Source organism: Ranitomeya variabilis, chromosome 2 (genome assembly GCF_051348905.1).
Source record: "Ranitomeya variabilis isolate aRanVar5 chromosome 2, aRanVar5.hap1, whole genome shotgun sequence".
In the NCBI taxonomy this organism is placed as follows: Eukaryota; Metazoa; Chordata; class Amphibia; order Anura; family Dendrobatidae; genus Ranitomeya; species Ranitomeya variabilis.
Window position 1 is genome coordinate 414,001,379 of NC_135233.1, and position 5,000 is coordinate 414,006,378.

The window sequence follows — 5,000 nt, forward strand, 5'->3', positions numbered from 1 at the left end:
GGCGTCCGCTTGGTCTCTCTCTCTCGCTCTCCCTCTCGCTCTCGCGCTCCCTGCCGAGCCGCCTCGGAGGACGGCGGACGAGGGGAAGGCGACGGCGTTCGGCCGCGGGGCACACCGCACGGTGAGAACCCACTCGCCCGCCTCCCCGCACGTCTGTCATCCCCCCACTATCGTAGGGGCTCGGGAAAAGACTGGAAAACGCGGAGCTCGGCGGTGGCGTGGAAGCGCCACCCACCGCCGCCGCTCTCGCCGATGCCCACCGCGGAGGCCGCCCTTCGGACGCTGGGGTGCGGCGCGGGCCTCCGCGGACGAGCTGCGCATCTGGAAGTCAAAGGGCCGCCCTCGGAGAAGATCGTTGTGCTGCCCCGCGCGGGGAGCGATTCGGACGGCGGGCCCCCACGCCGAGGTGGGTGGGCGCCCCTCCGTTCGCCCGTGCGGGTCGTCGGACCGCTGCCGTACCACGGTTCGGGTCAAACTCCCCACAGCTCGGCCGCCTCCGTCCGTAGACGGGAGGGCGACCGCCGGCGTGCGCGCCCAAGGACGAGTGCCTGAAACCCGGGGGGGGGTAACAGAGGAAGGAGACCGCCCGCCGTAAACCGACGCGGGCTCCAAAGCCCGGGCCGAGCGAGCGGCACCACCTCCCCACCCGGGAGCGCTGAGCCAGATCGATCGGAAGAAAGGGCAGGGGCTCGGGTGGAACCCCTGCCTCCGTTCTTCCCCTCGGGGGAGACGGGGAAGAAACGTGCCCCTGGAGTCCTGGAAGCGAGTGTCCGGCGCGCTCCGGGCGCCCTCGAGACGGAAGCCGGGTCGCGGTGCGATTCTCTCATAGGTCTCCCCGTTGGCGCGGAAGCGGGAGACATCCGACACAGAGAAACGCCGAGCCCGCTCCGAGGGGACAAAGTCAGAAGGAGCGATCCGCCCTCCCAGAGCCCTCCTGCGGACGAGGACTCTGGATCTGCCCCCCTTCTGACGACCGTCGCCCTCAGAGGACAGGAACCCACGTGGGGAGGGTCCGTTCGGGCTCGGGCGACCCAGGAAACGCGTCTCGGACTCGGGACGGACAACCGGCAAAAGTCCCCCTGGAGCCGCGGAAGCCTGGTCTCGGCGCGAGTGCGAACTTCCATGCAAAAGGGGGGTACTCGCCAAACCGCCTACCCGAGTCGAGGAACCACGAAAACAACGGATTTTGGTCGGGGCCGAGAGGTACCTCTCTCTCCTATATCCTGCAGCTGGTGTGCAAAACTGGGTATTTGCATGGTGAGACACCGACCCCCACTTTAAGGGAACAAAGTCAAAAAGTGTCCGACCTCCTGGAGCCGTGCGGCGGATCCGGCGGCCAGAAATTTCCTCATTCCGGTTCTATTTTTTTTTTTTTCGAATTTGCGAAATTTGGAGGCCAGGCGGCGTAGCTGGGACCTGGACTAGCTCGAAACACCCTGAACCGGTGAGCGGAATCGATTTCCCAAAGTTCTACGGCTCCCGGAAGCCAAAAACAGCTCGCCGGAAAATTTCAAAGTCCCAAGGACTCTTTCTTGAAAATCAATCCGGGGGCCATGGAAGTGTCCTCGGTACAACCTCAGAGCTTTCCCCCGCCTGGAAGTCTGACAGCGGTCTGACGTTTTTCAAAGTTTTGAGCTCTCTGTTTGTTCTCAAAGTCACAAAATCGCTTTTTTTCAGTTTTCCACCCAGCAGACCCAAACTTCACCCCCACTTAGGTCACTGTCTAGGGGCGCCTTACGACATATTGACGCCCCTTTAGGGTGGAAGTAGGGGAAATGGGTGATTTTTACACAAAATCGGAAATTTCTCAAAATTTTTCTAAGTGTCAAGGACTCTTCCAGAAAATCTCCCCCAGGCTCCTGGAAGCGTCCCCGGTACACCTCTGGCGGCTGCCCCCGCCTGGAAGTCCGACACACGCCTGAAATTTTCAAAGTATGAAAATACGCATTTTCATCCAAAAATTCAACTTTCCCCCCGTGCACCGCAAACTTCACCCCCACTTAGGTCACTGCCTTGGGGTGCCTTACAACATATTGACGCCCCCCTGGGGTGGAAGTAGGGGAAATGTGACATTTTTCACAAAATCGAGATTTTCTCAAAATTTTTCTAAGTGTCAAGGACTCTTCCAGAAAATCTCCCCCAGGCTCCTGGAAGCGTCCCCGGTACACCTCTGGCGGCTGCCCCCGCCTGGAAGTCCGACACACGCCTGAAATTTTCAAAGTATGAAAATACGCATTTTCATCCAAAAATTCAACTTTCCCCCCGTGCACCGCAAACTTCACCCCCACTTAGGTCACTGCCTTGGGGTGCCTTACAACATATTGACGCCCCCCTGGGGTGGAAGTAGGGGAAATGTGACATTTTTCACAAAATCGAGATTTTCTCAAAATTTTTCTAAGTGTCAAGGACTCTTCCAGAAAATCTCCCCCAGGCTCCTGGAAGCGTCCCCGGTACACCTCTGGCGGCTGCCCCCGCCTGGAAGTCCGACACACGCCTGAAATTTTCAAAGTATGAAAATACGCATTTTCATCCAAAAATTCAACTTTCCCCCCGTGCACCGCAAACTTCACCCCCACTTAGGTCACTGCCTTGGGGTGCCTTACAACATATTGACGCCCCCCTGGGGTGGAAGTAGGGGAAATGTGACATTTTTCACAAAATCGAGATTTTCTCAAAATTTTTCTAAGTGTCAAGGACTCTTCCAGAAAATCTCCCCCAGGCTCCTGGAAGCGTCCCCGGTACACCTCTGGCGGCTGCCCCCGCCTGGAAGTCCGACACACGCCTGAAATTTTCAAAGTATGAAAATACGCATTTTCATCCAAAAATTCAACTTTCCCCCCGTGCACCGCAAACTTCACCCCCACTTAGGTCACTGCCTTGGGGTGCCTTACAACATATTGACGCCCCCCTGGGGTGGAAGTAGGGGAAATGTGACATTTTTTCACAAAATCGAGATTTTCTCAAAATATTTCTAAGTCCCAAGGACACTTTCAGAAAATCTTCCCCAGGCTCCTGGAAGCGTCCCCGGTACGCCTCCGGCGGCTGCCCCCGCCTGGAAGTCTGACACACGCCTGAAATTTTCAAAGTATGAAAATACGCATTTTCATCCAAAAATTCGACTTTCCGCCCGTGCACCGCAAAATTCACCCTCATTTAGGTCACTGCCCTGGGGTGCTTTACAACATATTGACGCCCCCCTGGGGTGGAAGTAGGGGAAATGTGACATTTTTCACAAAATCGGAAATTTCTCAAAATTTTTCTAAGTCCCAAGGACACTTTCAGAAAATCTTCCCCAGGCTCCTGGAAGCGTCCTCGGTACGCCTCCGGCGGCTGCCCCCGCCTGGAAGTCTGACACACGCCTGAAATTTTCAAAGTATGAAAATAATGCATTTTCATCCAAAATTCGACTTTCCGCCCGTGCCCCGCAAACTTTACCCACAGTTAGGTCACTGTCCTGGGGTACCTCACAACATATTGACGCCCCCCTGGGGTGGAAGTAGGGGAAATGTGACATTTTTTCACAAAATCGAGATTTTCTCAAAATATTTCTAAGTCCCAAGGACACTTTCAGAAAATCTTCCCCAGGCTCCTGGAAGCGTCCTCGGTACGCCTCCAGCGGCTGCCCCCGCCTGGAAGTCTGACACACGCCTGGAATTTTCAAAGTATGAAAATAATGCATTTTCATCCAAAATTCGACTTTCCGCCCGTGCCCCGCAAACTTTACCCACAGTTAGGTCACTGTCCTGGGGTACCTCACAACATATTGACGCCCCCCTGTGGTGGAAGTAGGGGAAATGTGACATTTTTCACAAAATCGAGATTTTCTCAAAATATTTCTAAGTCCCAAGGACACTTTCATGAAATCTTCCCCAGGCTCCTGGAAGCGTCCCCGGTACGCCTCTGGCGGCTGCCCCCGCCTGGAAGTCCGACACACGCCTGAAATTTTCAAAGTATGAAAATACGCATTTTCATCCAAAAATTCAACTTTCCCCCCGTGCACCGCAAACTTCACCCGCATTTAGGTCACTGCCCTGGGGTGCTTTACAACATATTGACGCCCCCCTGTGGTGGAAGTAGGGGAAATGTGACATTTTTTCACAAAATCGAGATTTTCTCAAAATATTTCTAAGTCCCAAGGACACTTTCAGAAAATCTTCCCCAGGCTCCTGGAAGCGTCCCCGGTACGCCTCTGGCGGCTGCCCCCGCCTGGAAGTCCGACACACGCCTGAAATTTTCAAAGTATGAAAATACGCATTTTCATCCAAAAATTCAACTTTCCCCCCGTGCACCGCAAACTTTACCCGCATTTAGGTCACTGCCCTTGGGTGCTTTACAACATATTGACGCCCCCCCTGTGGTGGTAGTAGGGGAAATGTGACATTTTTCACAAAATCGAGATTTTCTAAAAATTGCACTAAGTCCCAAGGACTCTTCCAGAAAATCTTCCCCGGGCTCCTGGAAGCGTCCCAGGTACACCTCCGGCGGCTGCCCCCGCCTGGAAGTCTGACACACGCCTGAAATTTTTAAAGTATGAAAATACGCATTTTCATCCAAAAATTCAACTTTCCCCCCGTGCACCGCAAACTTCACCCGCATTTAGGTCACTGCCTTGGGGTGCCTTACAACATATTGACGCCCCCCTGTGGTGGTAGTAGGGGAAATGTGACATTTTTCACAAAATCGAGATTTTCTAAAAAATTGCACTAAGTCCCAAGCACTCTTCCAGAAAATCTCCCCCAGGCTCCTGGAAGCGTCCCCGGTACACCTCCGGCGGCTGCACCCGCCTGGAAGTCTGACACACGCCTGAAAATTTCAAAGTATGAAAATACGCATTTTCATCCAAAAATTCAACTTTCCGCCCGTGCCCCGCAAACTTTACCCACAGTTAGGTCACTGTCCTGGGTTACCTCACAACATATTGACGCCCCCCTGTGGTGGAAGTAGGGGAAATGTGACATTTTTCACAAAATCGAGATTTTCTCAAAATATTTCTAAGTCCC